The sequence below is a fragment of the Podarcis liolepis genome (assembly GCF_965112155.1).
Source record: "Podarcis liolepis genome assembly, chromosome: 4".
NCBI lineage: Eukaryota > Metazoa > Chordata > Lepidosauria > Squamata > Lacertidae > Podarcis > Podarcis liolepis.
Window position 1 is genome coordinate 42,780,836 of NC_139558.1, and position 21,799 is coordinate 42,802,634.

Genomic DNA, 21,799 nt, shown 5'->3' on the forward strand with positions numbered 1-21,799 from the left:
AGGCAGATGTAGCTGGCCTGACCTTCTGCTGGACCATTCTGCCAATATTTAATTTCTTGCTACAAGATAGATATGCTAAACATACGTCATACACCTTATTAAAACAATTACACACAGCTGGATTTTCCTTTTGCCCTTAAATAATATTTGCAGTAAGAGGAACAAGCTTTCTGAGCATGACTACAAGTTATTGCTAGGGAATACTAGAATAGGCTTTAAACCATAAAAGCAAATGTCAAGCCAAATGTGATGTGCAACTCTCTCACCTCATTCCATTTTCAGCTACACTGAACCTTTCTTCTTCTTAAGTATTTATTTCAGATTAATTTCCCCACTGAAACTGCTTTTCCCCATGTTATTCTAAAAACAGGACACAATAACTATTCTTGCTGCAAAAGAACCAATTACTGTGCCAGGGCAAGAGTGTTTAGCTCAGAGGTAATAATGTTCATGAAGCATTTGAGTCTTAATAAGTCTTTGTTATTATTAGAACTAGCACTAATGGCCCTAAATAATGCAAGTTGTTATGGGACTGCATTCTCTTAGAGAGCAGGTCAGCTCCGACTGTCTTCATAGCTCTTTTATAATGCACTTGATGAACATTTCAGGGCATCTGTGCTGGTCACTGCCTCGAGCTGATAGACTGGGATTTGTATTGACTGTGTAGTAGGCTGAATTCTTATTATCAGTGTGGACAACTTTGTCATTGGTTCAAATCTGAGCCAACCACAAAGCTTACTGGATGATCATGGGCTGGTAACTTCAGCCTAACATTGCTCACAATATTTGCTGCCTAGCTGAGGTAAAGATGTGGCAGTATACAATATTGTAATATGAGATTTGTGAATGTGAATGGTACTTTCATGGCTTTACCATACCGTACGCTTCTGACTTTAAAATACATATAGTTTAATATAGCATATGTATGAGAAATCTGGGAGCCTCTCAACTACAATCATACCTTGGGTTAAGGTAGCTTCAGGATGAATATTTTCGGGTTGTGCTCCGTGGCGACCCGGAAGTAACGGAGCACGTTACTTCTGGGTTTCGCCGCTAGCGCATGCTCAAACGCTCAAAATGATGTCACGCGCATGCGCGGAAGCAGCGAAACGCAACCCGCGCATGCACAGCCGCGTCTTACGTTTACTTCAGGATGCAAACGGGGCTTCGGAACGGATCCCGTTCGTATCTAGAGGTACCACTGTATTATACCGAGGACCGAAATACCTCAAGGACCACCTCTCCCCATATGAACCGACCTGGACCCTGCAATCTTCATCTCAGGCCCTCATGAGAGGTCTGGAGGGTGACAACGTAAGAATGAGCCTTTTCTGTGTTGGCTTCCCATTTCTGGAATGTTCTCCATAGGAAGACTCTCCTGGTGCCTTCATTACACATGGCGCCAGGTGAAACTGTTTCTCTATAACCAGGCATTTGGCTGATTAAACATTTGATAGCCTTTTAAATGTGTTTGTGGGAGAGAGGGTTATTGGTTTGTTTTTGTTTTGTTATGTTATGTATTTTGTGTTCTCATTTTGTATTTTTATGTTATGAATTGCCCAGTGATCTTTGGATGAAGGGTGGTATACAAACTCAGTAATAAAAACAACTAGAAATATAACAGTTCCAAAAACACTGAATGTAAAGGCAGCCATAGTTACCTAACTGCAACACAACTTGTCACACACAAAGGGCTTATCCACACCTCCATTTGCCCTACCGCTTTCTCCCATGGAAACCCGACCTTCAGCACCGAATCAGAACAAATGGTAATGGTGTTTTCTGCAGATTGCCATTTGTCCCAACTTGGTGCTAAAGAGTGGGTTTTCCAGGGGAAAGTGGTGGGGCGAAGGTAAAACCGCTTGTACCTGTGCTTAGAAAGCACATGACAAGTGGAAACTGCTCAGACCCATGCTTTCTAGGCATGGGACAAGTGGAAGTGTGGACGAGCCACAAATCTTTAATCTATGCATTTAAATATGATATTTCAAGAATCTGGCTAAGCATTGCAAGGTGGATGGTTGTACATCTAGAACAGGATGGTAAATTTATAGCCCTTTGGATATAGTTGGACCCCCACTTCCATCAGCACAGACAGCATGACCAATGGTCAGAGAAGATGGCAGGTGTAGTTCAGTAACATCTGGAAGGTCACTGCAGGCTCCCCATCCCTGATCTAGAAGTTATTCTTCATTAGCTATACATACAGTCAGTAAACATGCTTGTATGCTCAGATCTCTGTTGCTTAAGGGGGTGAAAATGTGTCCAATACTTCTGAGGGTGTTTTGCTGTATTAACCTTAACGGATACCAATAAATGTAAATCAGTGTTTTGGTGCCACTAGCATGCTGTATCTTTCTTCAGTGCTTTTCTAAGGCACATTATTTATGACATGAGGAACAAACAAAGAAGTGCTGAGCACACAAAGCTCATGAACAAAGCAACTCCATATATTTATATCAAAGATGAAAGGGGAGTGGAATCAACAAGAAATAATAAAGATGGTGCAAAGCAAAATACGTTACAGCTGTGTACTTTTCCTGAGATTGTTTTAATAGCTGCCAATTCTTTAGACTCAGTTTATTTTTGTCATCCCTTAGAAGTTAGGAAATGTTAGATCTATACTTAGCATGTTATTTCTTACAAACATTAGCATTAGGAACCATACCTTGGTGTTACACACTATGATATTTAAACGCAGGCTGAGGCAAGTAATTTCATTTACTTGAGCTGTAGTCCTTAACACACTCACCACGGAGTAAACCCCATGGTGGAATTTACTTCTGAGTAAACATGCATAGGATTTAACACTTAGACTTCAGTGGCTTCTTTTATTCTGGGCACAAGCAGTGTGTGCGAGCTGGAAGGAAGGCTGCAGGCTGAAACCTGGGGGAGGCAGAGCCATGCCTGATTCCTGTTTGAGTCCAAGGATGTGGCTATGGGAGATTCTAGATCCCCTTAGGGTGTTATGCTGTGAGCTCCTCTATCATAGGCTCGGGTTTTATATGTGTGTAAATAAACCAGGCAACTCCCCACTTGTGTGCATTGGTGTCGTGCGCACTAAAAACAACGCCAAAAGGGACCGAGGGGACTAAGGTGGAACAGGCAGGAATGACAGGTGTGGTGACCCAGAACAGAACCCCTGTGCAAGTGGGGCGATGCCTGTATCAAAGACACCACAGTCTCCCCTGCCTCTCATTCTGAGGAAACACAAACCCTGAGAAAGCACCTGGAATCCCTGGAATCTCACACTGCTTGAAGATTAGGGTGCTGTGCAAGAATACAGTATATTAGTTCCATAGCCCAATTTAAAATGTCCAGTGTTTCCTTGGAAAAGAGCATGACTAGTTAAACAGGTCTAGGGTTGTAGTCAACACTTGTACCTGTGATCAGTGTACAGGAAATACAGACATGAATACACAGTATAAAATATAGCTGAAATATTATTATTAATGTACAGTGGTACCTTGGGTTACAAACACCTTGGGTTACAGATTCCGCTAACCCAGAAGTAGTACCTCGGGTTAAGAACCTTACTTCAGGATGAGAACAGAAGTCATGCAACGGAGGTGCGCCGGCAGCGGGAGGCCCCACTAGCTAAAGTGGTACCTCAGGTTAAGAACAGTTTCAGGTTAAGAACAGACCTCCGGAAAGAATTAAGTTCGTAACTGGAGCTACCACTGTAATGTCATTAGCATGCTTTGCAGTTTACTGACTAAAATAAGCAAATGGGCTCACTATTGCACTTTTAGTGGGTTTGAAAACCACCCATATGCTGTACAAGCTGTATATATATATTTAACTAACAAGTCCTTGCATTAAGGAGATCACAGTCAGAATTCTGATAGTGAAGACAACAATGGAGAGGAATGGTGGTGTGACAGAGGCATTAAGGGCTGAATGTGAGCAAATAGTTAGATATATTTAGGTTTTTTGTTTAGGTTAGGATAAAATTCCTTCCACAAAACCACCTTATTTATTTAGTCTGAAAAAATGTATCTAAAAATGTTCCACTTCATTATGATTCTTCATATCCAAGAGTCAAATAATTAGGTGTATTGTCTATCTATAACAAGGCATTCTTAAGAGGAAAAGAGCCCATTCTTGAAAAGGCTTATAATCAAGGGCTCGCCAATATTTTAAGGAAATATAAGTCTGGTGGCATGATCTTTCATCACACTGCACTCTGGATGTAATTGCTCTAGATGGAAGCCTCTGCCATAAAAACTGCAGAGCTGTCCAGGTTTTATGAGTCACTGATTTCCCCACCTTCCAAACTTCATAATTCTTCCTCCAAGAAGGAGGAAGGAAATATAACTGAATTAGCAAAGTCTCAGATAAACCTGCAGTAAAAACTGGCAAACCCACAAAGCCATTTGTGGGCCAAGCTCAAATTGATCCTGAGTCCTGTTGGAGTAGCCAAGCAGCCAGGGTCAATATTCTTTTAACAAAATCATTGTCTAAGCTGATTCTCTCTCTCTCTCTCTCTCTCTCTCTCTCTCTCTCTCTCTCTCTCTCTCTCTCTGTGTGTGTGTGTGAGAGAGAGAGAGAGAGGGAAAGAGAGAGAGAGAGAGAGGGCTTTTGAACCTTTCACAGTTGACACAGGCATAACTTTTCCTGATATGGAGAGGAAAAGGCTTTCCTTGATGAAATTCTGACTTCACACCAGGGTATTTTTTAAAAAACAACAACAATAACAACATGATGAAATGTGTGGAGAGTCAATGCTGGAGACATGAAGGCTGAATTAGATGGACCTTTGACCTCATCCAACAAGGCATTACAGAGCAAAATGTTTTCTAGCTGACGTAGCAAACATTTATGTAAAAACCAGCACAGTTGTTTACACCTGGTTACACAGATATGCTCCTAGGAATCCATTTCAAATCAGCTGCAATCAAGCTGCATTTGTTTTCATCCTTCTTGCTATAGGTTTAAGCAAGTGATCTTGGAAATCAGAGGGGCAGAGGTGAAAGTATATTAACCATGAGTCATGCAGTTCAGCAGGAACCTGTTAAACTTTGGCTAGCTGAGGAATAGAAAGGAATATAAAGCTTTCCTCAATGCCAGTGGTACCCTAAGGCAGGGTATTGCTTCACAAAGTCATTCAATTTAACAGAGGAAGCAAAGGTGAAACTAGACCTATGTTTATTATCTGCTTACATTGCAGCTGATTAGTGAAATATATGCTTATTTGTCTACTTCAACCCTTATTACTCCCCAAACATGCATGTCATACGTTCATTAGGATGACATTCTTTCAGTTTTTCTAAACTTAAAAGAGCTATAGGGTATAAATATTCTCTCCCTGCCCCCAGGATTCCTGAGCCTTTAACAGGGGCATGGCAGACAGAAATCGCAAAGGTTTGCTCTCTATGCCATATTCCCTATTAACTTTGCCTTTTGCCCATCTGTTAAGTGCACAAGAGCCCTGCCAGAAACAGCATAGGACTAAGCAACCCAGTGTATTGCACTAATTTACAGTGAGCTATATCTGATTAAGTTATACTCAGAGACCCACTGAAATCAGTGAAGTTAAGTTAGTTATGACTAAGTCCATTGGCTTCAATTGGTTTACTCTATAACTTAGTTGGATAGCGGTACACTCATTCATTTTGGGTGGATACATTCTATGAACAATGCATTTCAGTCCTATACATTACATTATTTATTTCAGCTGTATATTGCTGCACAGTTCATCAGAAGTCTCTAAGTGGTTTGCATATTATTATCATTATTATTAGGATTAATAAAAATTTGTATTCTGTTCTTCATCCACAGATCTCAAGGCAGTTCACAACATAAAATTACAATATAAAAACCACAAAATACATAATAAAAATGAGAACAACAAACCAATAATTCATATCCCAATACCCCCTAACAATACTGTTACATGCCATTCCAATCTCCAAGCGGTGTGAGATTCTAGTAGTACCAGGCATGCTTACCAGGGTCTGTGTTTCCTTTTGGAACAACAAAGCACAATAGAGTCTGTGCTGTCTTTATCATATATGGTTTATTTACACATATATACAACCTGCATCTAGGTGGAGAGAGTGCAGAGCTCTCACATTCCTTCCATTGCTGCAGCCTCCAAGTCAAAGAGACTCCAACCATCATGCCTGACCCTCTCTGCAGACTGCCTGTCTCATGCTCTGTTCCACCCCCCAGCTTGCAAAACTAGAACCCCCCTCCCCCATTCACTTACCTCCTCCCTCACTGCAGTTCTGCATCTCCCTCCTGAAACTCTGGCCCTTTGTCTCTGCTCCTCCCGTCTTATAACACTACAATACAATACAAATTATACATATAATACTAAACAATATTTCTGCAACCCCAGCTACTACTAATTCCACATTTTAAGTAACATAATTAAGCAACAATAATTATCTCTAAACAATGTGCTTAAGTAAAATAAACAAGAAGCACAAAAGCAAATCAGGTGCAAAACATCAAAATGCAACTTAATTATATAATTAGCTAGAAAATCTCATTTTACCAAAATCCCTCTGCTTATAATAAGACAACCACCAAGCAAGTTAACAGAGACACGCAACATGGTAATAATTTTAACATCCCATAGTACGGCATAAATTATGTACTATACTAGCACTTAATGCCTTCATATGTATATGCCGTCATACCATGCCAGTGAGAGCTAGAATGAATTCAAAACCTTCAAAGACTAAGCACATTGCATGCTGCAGTTGAGATTTGCCATAGTAAACTATGAACATTTAAAATGTGTTTAAATGCCCAGATCTGGACAAACATATATGATTTGTGTGGGGAGCCAGTTACAAATTCCTAGGTTACTACTTGCCATGTAGGGTTTTCATTATATAAGCCGTATTTCATGTTACTTTTCTCTTCCGAACAATATTGCCTATAAAGAAACTGTAAATATGACAAAGTGTTGACAACATTTGATGATCAGAAGGCAACGTACATTCAATAAATTCCTTTCTTTTATTGAAAACTTTGATTAGATTGTTGCTAAAGTCCTCAGGGCATTCTAGAGGCCTTGTGTAGAACATACAGGTGATTTCCTGTGATAGAGACAAATGCCGGCAACAGTAACCCTTATGTCACATTTAATTTTGAAGTACCCAGCCAGATCTTTTGTTGGAGGTATGTCATACAGAAAACCAGAGTAATGCATTTTGGTACCTAGAAATTAAGTGTGCCCTGGGAAGATCGGCAGAATTACTTTTCATAGTGTTCTTACTCTCTTGGAAGAATTTTTTGGCTGCATACCAAGTATTATTATTATATATATGTCATAAATGTTATTTGCTCATAAATGTTTTGCAGTTTTCCTCACAATCATAGATAGCCTGAATTTTTTTGAAGCAGAAAAATTCAAAAGTGACACTCTTTGTCTTATTGTATGTATGCTTTTCTCCCACACTACATTCAACAATGCACAGTGTCAGCTCCTTTGGTTTATAATATTAGGTGCTACTATCTTGGGAAGTTTAAGTTGGCAATGAAACCGGGAAGTGTACCGAAAAGGAAGACCTTTTTGCCCTTCACACTGTGACTTGGTTCTGACTGTACAATAAGACTTCTGTGCTTAAAGTCTGATGTATGATTAACTTGTGGCTCCTTTAACGTTGAATTCATTACCACTTGAGATAAGGCATACTCCAGCAATCTATTACTTCAGATGCATGCTTTTATTTACCCAAGCCTTTTCTGAATGAATTTTTAAATTATTGTCTGCTGATCATCTTTTGAGTATTGCACTGTTGTTTTAACTATACCATTATGTTAGGTATATATTTTATATTTGTCTTCATTCAGCAGGATAGAACAACTGCAAGACAGAGCCCACTGTGCAGCAAGGAAATAGAACATATTTATTGCCTAAATACATGAATATCTGTAGAAATTTAATGGGGGGGGGAAAACAGCTGGTTTTGAATCATAACCAACCATTCCACTTTCAAGGGCAGATAACAATCTAATAACATTAAAAATAGTAAAGAAATAGTGCAGTAATCTTACAGGTTTAATAGTTTTCTAAATGTCAGGATGTATTTTCTCCGTCTCTATTTTATGATGCCACAAAACTACTTATCAGTGTAAAATGCATTAGGATCTATTTACCCTTGTATTTTAGGAGCCCTTCAACTTCCAGTGCCACAGCATGTGCAATGACTGTAACATTCCTCCATTAACAGATGATGGCTGTGGTGTTCAGAAACTGACATGGACTTTAATATAACTAGTATGGTCCCAGATATGTAATGCACTTAAAAGCAAGATGAGTGCCGCAACCCCATAGTCTCCTTTGACTGAATTGTCCAGGGGCCCTTTACCTTTTTTTACCTGCACTTAAATCAAATAAATATCTGGTCATTCCTTCACTAGTTGTAGGTTCTTGCAACAAACTTTTCCTAGCCTTATTTCAGCAATGGCCTAGTAATACTTTCATCAATGGCCCATAGTTCATCATATATGACCCAGTAATATTAATCCCTCAATGTGGAAGGTTCCTAAATTATTGTGGTTCCTAAAACCTGAAGCCACACTGATGGCTCCTTCGCATGTAACAAAAGATATGCTTAAATACAGTACAGTGGTGCCTCGCAAGACGAAATTAATCCGTTCCGCAAGTCTCTTCGTCTTGCGGTTTTTTCGGCTTAGCGGCTATTAGCGGCTTAGCGGCTTTAAGAAAAAGGAAACAAACTCGCAAGAACTCACAAGACGTTTCATCTTGCAAAGCAAGCCCATAGGGAAATTCGTCTTGCGGAACGACTCAAAAAACAGAAAACTCTTTTGTCTTGCGCGTTTTTCGTCTTGCGAGGCATTCGTCTTGCGAGGTACCACTGTACTTTCATTGTACTGTGTGAAGGAGCTTTCACATCCAAAACATGTGTGTAAGATCTGTTTCTGAGAATAAAGCACTTTCTTTACTAACTGCTAATAAAACTGTAAATGAGAGTGGGGAGGAAGAAGTCAGAATTTTAATCAGGGAGAGGTAAATAAAGGTAAAGGTACCGGTAGGTTATATGTTTACTAGTCCTAAGCAAAACTACTCTGCAGCGCCATCTGGTGACACTGAGGATAAAAGTCTCCCATGCCACCTTTCTATAACCTTATTTATTGCAGCAAGAACTTAGTTCAACAGATGAATGAAGTAGATGGTGAAGATGTTGCTTTTAAATAAGATACATATGGGCTGTGTGTGTGTGTGTGTGTGTGTGTGTGTGTGTGTGTGAGTGAGAGAGAGAGAGAGAGAGAGAAGTAAATGTGTGGTACAGGGTGAATTTAATGATAAATATTGATGCCCTCAAAGCAGACATATAATACATGACCAAGTAATTTGAAATAAACAAGCCCATTTGATATAACAGGGGCCCAGACTGCATAGCACAATATATATATGATATGTTGGTGTCTGACAGCCCAATTATATGTAATTTTCCTTTTTCAAGTTTGAAGTGATATTTTAAAAAATATATTTTTAAGTTATATCCAACTAAAGTCATATTTGGAACAGATGCACTGAAAGCAATGTCTGCTTTCTGAGTGGCTGTGGGACAATGAAGAGGGCAGGGTAGGTGGCCACAAATGAGTTACCAAAAATAATAATAATAATAATAATAATAATAATAATAATAATAATTTATTATTTGTACCCCGCCCATCTGGCTGGGTTTCCCCAGCCACTCTGGGCGGCTTCCACAGAAACCAAGAAACACTAAAATATCATACATTAAAAGCTTCCCTGAATAGGGCCGCCTTAAGATGTTTTCTGAATGTCAGGTAGTTGTCCATCACCTTGACATCCGATGGGAGGGCATTCCACAGGGCGGGCGCCACCACCGAAAAGGCCCTCTGCCTGGTTCCCTGTAGCTTCGCTTCTCGCAATGAGGGAACCGCCAGAAGGCCCTCGGCGCTGGACCTCAGTGTCCGGGCAGAACGGTGGGGGTGGAGACGCTCCTTCAGGTATACTGGGCCGAAGCCGTTTAGGGCTTTAAAGGTCAACACCAACACTTTGAATTGTGCTCGGAAACGTACTGGGAGCCAATGTAGGTCTTTCAAGACCGGTGTTATGTGGTCTCGGCGGCCGCCCCCAGTCACCAGTCTAGCTGCCGCATTCTGGATTAGTTGTAGTTTCCGAGTCACCTTCAAAGGTAGCCCCACGTAGAGCGCATTGCAGTAGTCCAAGCGGGAGATAACTAGAGCATGCACCACTCTGGCCAGACAGTCAGCGGGCAGGTAGGGTCTCAGCCTGCGTACCAGGTGGAGTTGGTAGACAGCTGCCCTGGATACAGAATTGACCTGTGCCTCCATGGACAGCTGTGAGTCCAAAATGACTCCCAGGCTACGCACCTGGTCCTTCAGGGGCACAGTTACCCCATTCAGGACCAGGGAGTCCTCCACACCAGCCCGCCCCCTGTCCCCCAAAAACAGTACTTCTGTCTTGTCAGGATTCAACTTCAATCCATTAGCCGCCATCCATCCTCCAACCGCCTCCAGGCACTCACACAGGACCTTCACCGCCTTCACTGGTTCTGATTTGAAAGAAAGGTAGAGCTGGGTATCATCTGCATATTGATGGACACCCAGTCCAAACCCCCTGATGATCTCTCCCAGCGGCTTCATATAGATGTTAAAAAGCATGGGGGAGAGGACGGAACCCTGAGGCACCCCACAAGTGAGGGCCCAAGGGTCTGAACACTCATCCCCCACCACCACTTTCTGAACACGGCCCAGGAGAAAGGAGCGAAACCACTGTATAACAGTGCCCCCAGCTCCCAACCCCTCTAGACGGTCCAGAAGGATGTTATGGTCGATTGTATCAAAGGCCGCTGAGAGATCCAGCAGAACTAGGAAACAACTCTCACCTTTGTCCCTAGCTCGCCGGAGATCATCAACCAGTGCGACCAAGGCAGTTTCAGTCCCATGATGAGGCCTGAACCCTGATTGGAAGGGATCCAAATGGTCCGCATCCTCCAGGCGTGCCTGGAGTTGTTCAGCAACCACACGCTCAATCACCTTGCCCAAGAATGGAAGATTTGAGACTGGGCGATAGTTGGCCATACTGGCCGGGTCTAAAGATGGTTTTTTAAGAAGCGGTTTAATGACCGCCTCTTTCAGCGGATCTGGGAATGTTCCCTCACAGAGGGAAGCATTCACCACCCCGCAGAGCCCATCGCCCAGCCCTTCCCGGCTAGCTTTTATAAGCCAGGATGGGCAAGGATCAAGGAGACAGGTGGTTGGTTTCACTCGTCCAAGCAGCCTGTCCACATCCTTGGGGGTAACGGATTGAAATTGATTCCATGCAACTTGACCAGACAGGGCTCTAGCACTCTCCCGCCCCAGCCCTGCTCCCACGGTGGTGTCTAGCTCCTTCCGAATATGAGTGATTTTATCTGCAAAAAACTTTGCAAAATCATTGCAGGAGATCTTGGGGTCTTTACAAGGCCCCGATGGTAAAGGTGGTTCCGTTAAATTGCGGACCACCTGAAAGAGTCTCCTGCTACTATTTTCTGCAGATGCAATAGAGGCGGTGAAGAAAGTCTTCTTCGCCGTCGCTATCGCCACTTGGTAGGCTCGACGTTGAGCTCTAACCTGTGTCCGGTCAGATTCGGAGTGAGTTTTCTGCCACCGACGCTCTAGCCGTCTCAGCGATTGTTTCATCGCCCTCAGCTCCGAAGAAAACCACGGGGCTGTCCGGGCTCCATGCAATCGGAGAGGGCGCTTCGGAGCCAGACAGTCGATAGCCCTGGTTAACTCCGCATTCCAGCGGGCCACCAGGGAATCAGCTGAAAGGCCATCAACATGGGATAAAGCATCCCCTACCACTCTCTGGAAACCATTTGGATCCATTAAGTGGCGGGGGCGGACCATCCGAATTGGTCCCACCTCCCTGCAGAGGGGAAGGGTCGCGGAGAAGTCCAGTTGCACCAGGAAGTGATCTGACCATGGCACTTCTTTGGTTTCATTTTTACTTAGTGTCAGATCACCCACGTCGCTAGAGGTGAATACCAGGTCTAAGGCATGTCCATGACTATGAGTTGGGCCCAACTTATTCAGGGACAGCCCCATGGAAGAAAACAAAAGAGGGCACAGCTTTGCACTAACTTTGCAAGTGCTAGTTGATAGGTAGAGAAATAATTGCTGTAATTTTAATGATAATAATGATGATGATGATGATAATGATGATTTGTAACCCACCCATCTGATTGGGTTGCCCCAGCCACTCTGGGCGGCTCCCAACAGAAAATTAAAAATGCAATAAAACATCAAACATTAAAAACTTCCCAAAACATCCAAACCTGGTGGGGAAGACTGTTAGAAGGTGACCCATGTGCATATGGTTGACAGCAGTGGCGTAGCATGGGGGGTGCAGGGGGGGCCGGCCGCACCGGGCGCAACATCTGGGGGGGGGTGCGCTCGCACTCACAGCTCTCTGCCCCTACCTGGCTCACTCACTCTCTCTCACTGCAGTGCTGGCTGTGCAAATCCGATCCGAGCCGCTGGGTCGCCGCCCACTGTGGAGGGGGTGGGTGCCAGGCGTGCGGTGCGGAGAGAGAGCGAGGGACTATCTGGGGGAGGGACAGTGCAGCGGCCGCCCAGCGCAGTGCTGAGCGCGGGAGAGAACCACACCAGACCAGCCCAGGCAGCAGCAAGAAGAAGCTGGCAGCGGCGGCAGGTTAGGGGTTAGGGGGCGCAAATTACTTGCCTTGCCCCGGGTTAGGGGGCACAAATTACTTGCCTTGCACCGGGTGCTGACAACCCACGCTACGCCGCTGGTTGACAGGCAACTTCAAGCTCCCTGCTCTCCCTTCTTAGAGTTATTTATCTTTAAACTGGACTTGAACTGGACAGTTTTTCAAAGGTAGGACTCTTTCCACTAGAAGGCTATCCTCTGACAGTAGAGAACCATCTTGGCCACCTTAGAAGGCGGGTAGATAGGTTACATGATCTCAGCCAACCCTTACTGGCTACAGCTGAGGGATTGTATGGCTTGCCCACCCTCGCCTGGGCTACTAGTAGGAAAATGAAGCCCCTCTGTCTCCAGCGAACTGCCTCAATCCTAGATCAGTGCCACACATGCAAAGGGCAACTTCATGCCCATTTGATTTCCAGATAGAAACAAAGCCATTGTTTCATCTGTCATATGCTGAAGAAGCCTCAATTATCAATGCTTCAGTGGTTACTGAGCAGCTTTTGTCTCGCATGGCAAAAGACAGCCTGATGTTGAACGGTTTGCAAAACTTCCTGTGGGTTTCTTTTGAACAAATTGCTATTTGTAGTTTGCATTTCCTGTGTATGCTTCTTCTATACGTAAAGCAATGTTTAAAAATCAAAACAAAACAGAAAACAAAAACAAAGATATAGTGCACAAAATCTTACTGTGTTACAAATGTATACAATAGACTGTTTTGATTACTTTTTAAAAAAGAAAGTTGGTGGACAACACACACTTTGTTTTGCTAATAGCTGGTTCAAGCCCAATTTTAGGATCTTTTGCACACATTAATAATTTCTGTCCAAGAGCAAAGTTAGGTGCTTGAGTATGTTTAAGTTTTGAAGCAAAATGGGCCCACCCATAAAATAAGGTAGCAGCTTCTGCATACCCCGGATACTGTAGGTACCGTAAGTCTGTAAATTAAAAGATTTATTTTTTTTAAGCCCAAACCTGCCTTTTGAAATTCTCCAACATCCCGAATCCAGACAAGATAATGATATGACCATGACAATTACCTGACAGTAATGCTCCCCACAGCCAGATTATTAATATTTTGATACAAGTGAGAATGGTTGTTGTGTTCTCTGGGACTCACATCCTAGATGGGGATTAGATGTTAATTTGGGTCCTAATTCTTTCCCCAAGCTATTACAAGGATTCTTTCTGGGACGTGTAAAATATATGTTGCTTTTATTCTCTGATAGCGGGTCAGTGGGGCATTGTTGGAATTTTGTGGCCTCTCACCTTAGAGAAAGATAGAGTGAACCATTGAAGTTAAATATTGGAAAGGCTAGCTTAAAACACAAATAAATAGATATAACAACCTGAGTTGCCAGAACTATACCAGCCCATTGGCCAAAACAGCTTGCAGGAACAGTTGCCCATTTTGAGATTTTACTTCAGTTACAAGTAGGTTCAACTTCTGTTCCTCTTTTTCACAAACTTATGCCCCAAGGAGCATAGTAGCTTATAACAATTGTGCAATGACACTACATGCAGCAAGGGCTACTGTAATGGGTTTTGTTTTTATGAAATATGGGGTACTATATATTTCATTTAACCACAACTACAAAATGTGACCCATTGATAGTGTTATGAGTTTGTGGGTGCCAGAATCTTCCTGGGTCCAGTAGGTGTTATAGTTTAATCAAGGCTTGGGGGATTAAAGTGAACACCAGACTCCTAATCCCTGGACCCAGTTCCCCATGTTCAGGAGATCACTTGGGAGATGGCCATTGAGAAAGCAAGGTTCTGGGCCAGACAGCCACCTCCCTCCACTCAGAGTTAATTAGAAAACAATGCTAGAGTTGAGGGTTGGCTGTGATGTGACTGAGAGGAAAAATGGTCACAAGCTGGTAAAGGCAGCAAGCTGGAAAGAGGGTTGCAGAGAGAGAGAGAGAGAGAGAGAGAGAGAGAGAGAGAGAGAGAGAGAGCGAGAGAGCTGCATGATGGTTGATTTCTCTTTGAATCCAAGGCTGTGATTATGGGAGAAACAAGACTCTCTTGGGGTGCTAATCCTGTGAACCCCTCCATCATAGGCTCAGGTTGTATGTATGTGCAAATAAACCATATAGCCTAAATACACCACAGTCTCCACTTTGCCTCATTTCCAAAAGGAAACATGAGTACTTGGAACCCCCGGAATCTCACACTGCTCGAAGACTGGGGTGGGATGCAACAATAGCCATACAATGGAAAATGGATTCATCTGAAATGCAATGGAAGCACAGCTGCTATATATAGGCTCCATGAAACAAATGAGTAATGAAATATGCATTTATAGTACAGAAATGAATTGTAAGGAAAAACCTTCATTCAGAGATGTCATTGATCAGATGACTGGCGTCAGTTATATTTGATGTTTGTCCAGTGCTCGTAAGAAAGGGCTTAAATTACAGTTGCTTTTGAATGCAAAGCCTCTATCTCAGATGTCAGCAGGCACGTCTATCACTCAGTGCCATCAGACACACACATCAATTCCTGCTATAAAAATCAGCTTGTCAGTTTTACAACTCTCCATGTTAGTATAAAAGGCTGCATGCAAAATGATTGCAGATAATTATGGGCTATGGAGTTAAACAGTGGTCCCATTTTTCTGGCAATCTCTCTTTGCAATAATCTTTGTATGACAATGAAAGGCTCCTGAAAAACTCTCTATTACCATCGCGTGCTATAATAAGTATAGCACTCAGGGGATGTTTAATAGAATCTGAAAAAAACAGAGATGAGAACAGCATATTATATCAACCTGCTCATTATGTCATTGATTCAAATTGTTTTAGGCAGCATTTCTTCCTGGAGAATGTCCAGTTGAACAGGATATAGTAAAGTCATGTGCTCCTGATACTTAATTGAACTATTATGGGTAAATGTTTTCTTTCTTAATTTAGTTCCGCTATTCTTCACCATAGTTCCATGTAAATTAAGACAAAGTACTTTCCTTGGTACATATACTTTCCCAGTGCCTGTGATGATTCTCATCCATCAATGCATTTCCAGCAAATGCACATTATATTGTATTTCATTTCTCTCTTACTATTGTACAAATCCCAGATCTCCTGCTTATCAGGGGAGGGTGGGACACACACACACACACACACACACGCACACACACACACACACACACACCACACATTCAAATCACAAAACACTAGATTATGCAGTTAACATAACATGTAGTTATCTTTACCAAACAAACAAACAAACAAACAAGCAAGCAAGCAAGCAAACACCATGTAGTTTGGCCCTTACTCCAAGCAGGTTCATATCTCCAATCTGTAAAAGCCAATCCATATACGCACCACTGTAGCAAGGAATTTTGTGCTTAGGAAGCCTAAGGATGCATCAGTAGGAGAAATACAACCAATACAGCAACAGGGAGCCAAAAAGGTTTGAAATCATACAGTTGTATTACATAGCCATAAAACATGGATTTTTATTATGGCTTTTTTTATTTACTTCCCAGAATACAGGAAGTGGGGATGGGAGAGAATTTTGATTCCATTCACATTTAAAGGAAAATTTACCAGATTCATACTTTCTGAAACAATGTGAACCAAAACACAGCCATCTTTCAACTTTGCACTTTTCCAAATTTTGCAATGCAGCTCTCCAGTTGTGTACAAAAATGCATAAAGTGTGCATAAAAATGCATTATAAGTGAAAAATTGCCCAGAAAAATGTGTGTATTAGGCAAAATTGCATATGCAGTGGTATCTCAGGTTAAGAACTTAATTTGTTCTGGAGGTCCGTTCTTAACCTGAAACTGTTCTTAACCTGAAGCACCACTTTAGCTAATGGGGCCTCCTGCTGCCGCTGCGCCGCCGGAGCACGATTTCTGTTCTCACCCTAAAGCAAAGTTCTTAACCCGAGGTAATATTTCTGGGTTAGCAGAGTCTGTAACCTGAAGCGTATGTAACCCGAAGTACCACTGTATAAATCATGAACCCATCGAATTATAGATGTGCATATTAAGAGAAACTCACACTAAATTGCTGATGAATTTCTGCGAGGCCTTAAAAAAATAAATCCCAGACCCTCATGGAAATGTGGAGAATTGAATTAAAGACTTAAAATGGGAAACTGAGAGAAACAAAAATTGATGGATTTGACCATCTAGCTGCAAGACAGGAGCATGGTTGCTTCTTACTGTGCAAGCAGACACAATACTGCCTGTGAGCTTTTCCTTCAAGGTCTTAAAGAAAAAAGAGCCATAGACATGCTTAAAAACAAACAAACAAACAAACAAACAAACAAACAAACAAACAAACAAACAGTAAAGGGGTCAAGAATATCTAAGAAGGCAAGAACCCCACAACCATAATGTGGCTTCAGGCCTACAAGTCTTAAAATGTTTCTGAAACTTACTCAGCTTCCAGATTTTCTGTTCCCCTGGTGGAGCACCATCTTTGCAGAGTGCTGGTCGGAAGGGGGTATTTCAGGGTATGAAATGTCTTAACAGAGATTATGTGGTGAAACCAAAGATCCGTGTAGAACTGGAACATAAAAATTACCGCTGCTGGTAAACATGTTTCTGAAAATTCTAAATTATCTTCTAAGATTTAACTTCCAGAGATTCAGAAGCGTTTGGGGCGGTGGGGAGACCAGTCTACTACAAAATGCATAATCCTGCAGATATTGTTTTATTTGTAAGTTTTTCTTACTTGTCCTTCACCACAAGAGCCAAGCCCAGGTCACACCAATACAATTAAAAGCAAGTAAAACAGATAAAACAGTTTATACAATTATAAAAAGTAAAACAGTTCTAAGAAAACCAGCACAGTATAAGATAAACAAAACAGAAGAGGTGGATCCAACCAAAATACCTAAGACTAGGATAAAGAAGTGTGCTTCCAGCAAGCAGCGGAAGCTGAATAATGACAGTGCTAGATGCACCTCTGTGGGGACTGAATTTTACAACACAGGGACTGCCACAGAGAAAGCCCTCTTTGGGTCACCATTCCCCACACTTCTGAGGGTGGTGGAACTACTGAGAGACTTTCCTCTCCTGATCTTAACACTCAAGAGGATCATAGGGATGGAGTGCCATTTGAGATATTCAAAGGATATATATTCTGTAGACTTTAAACAATTGGCTTATATACCAGCTTCACATTTTTGTCTTAATTGTTTTCAAAAGCAATTACATACCTGTGTGTTTCACAAGCCAGACCCAGAAACAAGCTGTCATTTCCCCCTTGTTTTGCTACCATTAATTTCTAATGAACTCATCAATTTGAACTGAAGAGTTTTTGTCTCTTTCACATTTATATTGTTTCAATTCAACAATATATTCCATCGCAATCTTCCAAAATGTTTTAAGCCATTTCGATGTTGAAGCAGATTCCCAAGGGTGTCTTTTCATTATTTCACAATTACACAAAAGATATTTCTGAAATTGGCTCTGGTTATTTTATTGCAAGCATAACTTTAAAACAAGAGATCCATTTGCAAATTACATCCTAATCCATTATAGGCAATGAGAAATGATAAGTGTCTTAATATGAAGGGAATTTCATAACAAAGCAAATAAGACTGTCCCAAGAGGTTCCATAACTAGCAGCAAGATGAGGTGGTCGCCTCCACTTACCTTATTGGTGGGCCAGGCCCAGTTGAAGGGCAAACCTGTGAGTGTGTGGGCCCTCTGTGAGTATAGGAAGCTCCGATTCTTTGCTTTCCAACTCAGGGAGACTGAAGCAGGAGTGGACATTATCCTTGCTGAACCCCTCATTAAGTAGCACTTAATGACTGACCCATATGTATGCTTCTGACTGTTACTGCAAATTTCCTCCAGTCCTTGAAATGTGGATACTTCTAGTATGAGAAAAGAAGAGTCCTACAACTCAACATTTGGTCCCATCTGTGTTTTGGTTTGTTCCATGCCTTCAGTATCAGATTATTAGAGGTAAAGGGAAAGCAACTACTCAGCAACGTGGTTTCCTTTATATTGTATGCTGATAAACAAAACATATAGTGCAATATTTTTTATTTTTTTGCTTTTCTTAAAAGAACCACATTTATCAAGATTTAATTTTTAGTATCTGTCTTTCATCAGCATTGTACAAAGTTAATTCAGCCAGAAAACAACTCCCAAGAGCGGTGTTGTACTTAAGGCTGATAGCCACAGACTACAATCTAAACCTGTCTCTGGTTTGCTGAAAAAATGTCTACAAATTGATCATATTGGTCCTTTGCTGTAGATTCACGCAATTAAAAGGAAGCACAAGAAAGTGAAAGATGATTAATCTTCATGAACTTCTTATTCTGTTTAAGCTTCTGGGAATGCACGCCACATTTCCCCATAAGGATTATTTGTTTTAGTGTTGTGATATATCACCTATCTGCTTCTGAATATTTAAGTGGGACGTTACTTTTGGCAGCAAAACTCGTTTTGAAACTTTAATGAGAAGTGAAAATAGAAGACAGACAAGATGCCAAGACATTTTCTGGTTAATCTTATTCTGCCTTATTCTGTTGTTAAGCACTCCATATTGCTGAGCACATGTAGAAATTTGAGAAACTGGTGGGCATCACCACAAAATGGCTGCCATTGGGAGAGCATGGCTAATCACAAAATGGCTGCCATGAAGCCTAGTTAGTCATAAACAGGTAACTGAGTACAAGGCAGAGGGGTGGTTCTGAGTGCCAGCCCCTGCAACCCCATCCTTGTTACTGCTTGCTGTCACTGTCTATTCACAGCCATTGTTGAGTATGTGAACAGCAACAAGAGGGAGGAGATGCTGGGCAGGCCCTGTTGGGTGGAGTGAGGCAGCTGCATCAGGCAGCTAAAGCAACCATACTAGCTGTTCCTCCTGAATCTCCCCAACTATTCACCCTACTGGAAGACAGCAGTGTATGCTACATGAGCTGCTTTGCATCTCCTAAGATGGCTGCAGGAATGGTGAATGATACTGTCCTCTATCCAGCACTGAAGTGAGATGCAACTTACAAGTCCGGGCAGTTTGTGTGTGGACCAGTAGGGGTATTATTTTGTCCTTGGTCTCAGGCAGCAAGCTGGCTCAGAGAAGAAAGGAGAAAGTGATTAGCACTTTCCCTCTTGACAGCAGTGTAAACTGGACTCAGAGGGAGAGGGCAAGCAAACCGGACACTCGTGGCTGTGGCAAAGATGTAGACCCACTGAGGGTATCTTACCCAAGGGCACCTGCAAACCTAAACTAGAACCGTATGGGTGTATGTTCTGGGTTCATTGTCTTGAGCAATGAGTTAGGTTACCATGAAGACTATAAATCTATTTAAAATCACATGAGCTTACTGTCAGTGACAAGAATGTTTAGCAAAAGTATTTTAATAACATTATCCCAGCTGCATTCAGATTAGAAGATAAAGCTGCAATGATGTAACAATATTAAGTTGCATGGTAATAATGCATGAGGCTGTGGTTATCATAAAATATATATTACCCCAGGGTGTTATAAAAACAAAATTGTGCACCAAATACACACAGGTATTGCAATGCTATCCCATGGCAATACAGCAATTGGAATTGGCTCATTATTAAGAACAGAATTTGTTTTCTGTGTGCTTCAGAAATATGAAGTCGGCAAACAAGTAAAAACAGCAGCTGTTTTGGCGAAGCTTACAAAAATTAAATTGCCCTTTTAGAACTTATCAGTGCCCCCACAACCCAAGTATTTACAAACATAAAGAGTAATCACATATAATTTAAAAAGTGTTTGTTGTTATAGCTTTTCTAAGCTTCATTGGGGATCAAGAATTGCTTGCATAACCATTGTTCAAAAAAAATTGTTTTTCTGAGCAAACATTTAGAGCCTAGTATAAGAAAACCTTGGGGTGGATTAGACATATCTGTGTCTCATAGCAACTGGTAAATTTAGTGTTGTCATAATTTTTATAATTAGTCTTAAAATACTACAATCTTAAATGTTTAAAAATTAACTTCAGGGAATAAAATGAAAGAATATTTATTCTTCCTATGAAGGTTGCAGTTTTATTAACTGAAGATTAATACTGAAAATGAAGTGTTCTCTATTCCTCACAAAAACTATTCTTTTCATTCACCTTGAAACCCCCCCTCACAATTTTAGGTGCTCCTTTTCCTTTTGGTGCTGGAAAATAAAATTGAGCCTAAAGTTAAAACTTTAAAGGTTATGCTCACTCCCAAAACAGATAGTCAAGCGCTGTAGCTGTGCCTTTGGGGGCAAAAACAGTATTTCTCAACTTTTAAGGAGAAATTTGTAATAGAATGTAAAACCAACATTACACCAATCAAGTCTTGCTTTCAGAAAAAAGTAAAGACCCGCAGTTGGATCTCTCCCAAGTACTCCTCACTTCCAAGAATAGTTTTTGTGAAGAATATAGAAAATCTCTCCCAAATCCTACTGGTAGATAATAAAAGAGGTTGATTCACTCATAGCGACTGCACTGTTAAAAATAGTACTTCCTGAAATAGCTGATGAAAGGAAAAGGTATAGCCAGACAACAGATAAACAAGTCATAATAGCTTGAGTTCCAGAAACATTTGACATGTATAACTAGCAAATGGTTTATTGATTAGATATTAAAGTACGGTACTGAGCCAGAAAATATAGCATCCCTACAGCACAGTTAAAGGTTTGCTGTATTTTGTTTCCCTCTAGACAGCTTGAACTGTAATGTCTCCTGTTATCAGTATTGCAGGTGCTGCTGTTCCATAAGCTCAAATTGTAGTATAATCCAATTTTTAGAGTTTTAGCAACACCAATTGTTTTCTGTGTGAGTATCAAGCATATTGGATAGCCTGAGACCTCCCTCCTTCCTTGCATGGGAACAGGAATAGCTCCCATCTCTAAAGCTGAGGTATGTGCCCTAAGCCTTTGCTTTTCCTATGACCTTGAGACAAGGCAAATGCTTAGGTGACTGGCCATGGAATAAATTTAAGTTTGAAGGCCAGTTTATAGGCATCCTAGAGGCAGGGCCAACCCATGCATGAGGCAAGGGGAGGTGACTGCCTCAGGCAGCAGGATCCATAGGGATGGCAGATCTAGCCTTCAAGAAACGCATCACCCATTGCAGCCGCTGTAGCGCCAGTAGAAACTGTAGCGCACTCCTTCGAGGCCGGATCTGCCA

The 21,799-nt window shown here is 41.6% G+C and overlaps 1 long non-coding RNA gene across 1 annotated transcript in view; it reads right to left on the minus strand.

Moving 5' to 3' along the window:
• Window positions 1-21,799, minus strand: part of LOC310706399 — a 31,152-nt gene that overhangs the window by 5,270 nt on the left and 4,083 nt on the right. Inside the window, exons 2-3 of the long non-coding RNA XR_014525835.1 lie at window positions 17,081-17,208; window positions 6,212-6,900 (exon numbers count right to left, since the gene is read on the minus strand). This is a non-coding gene — a long non-coding RNA (uncharacterized lncRNA). The remainder of the gene's footprint in view (window positions 1-6,211; window positions 6,901-17,080; window positions 17,209-21,799) is intronic.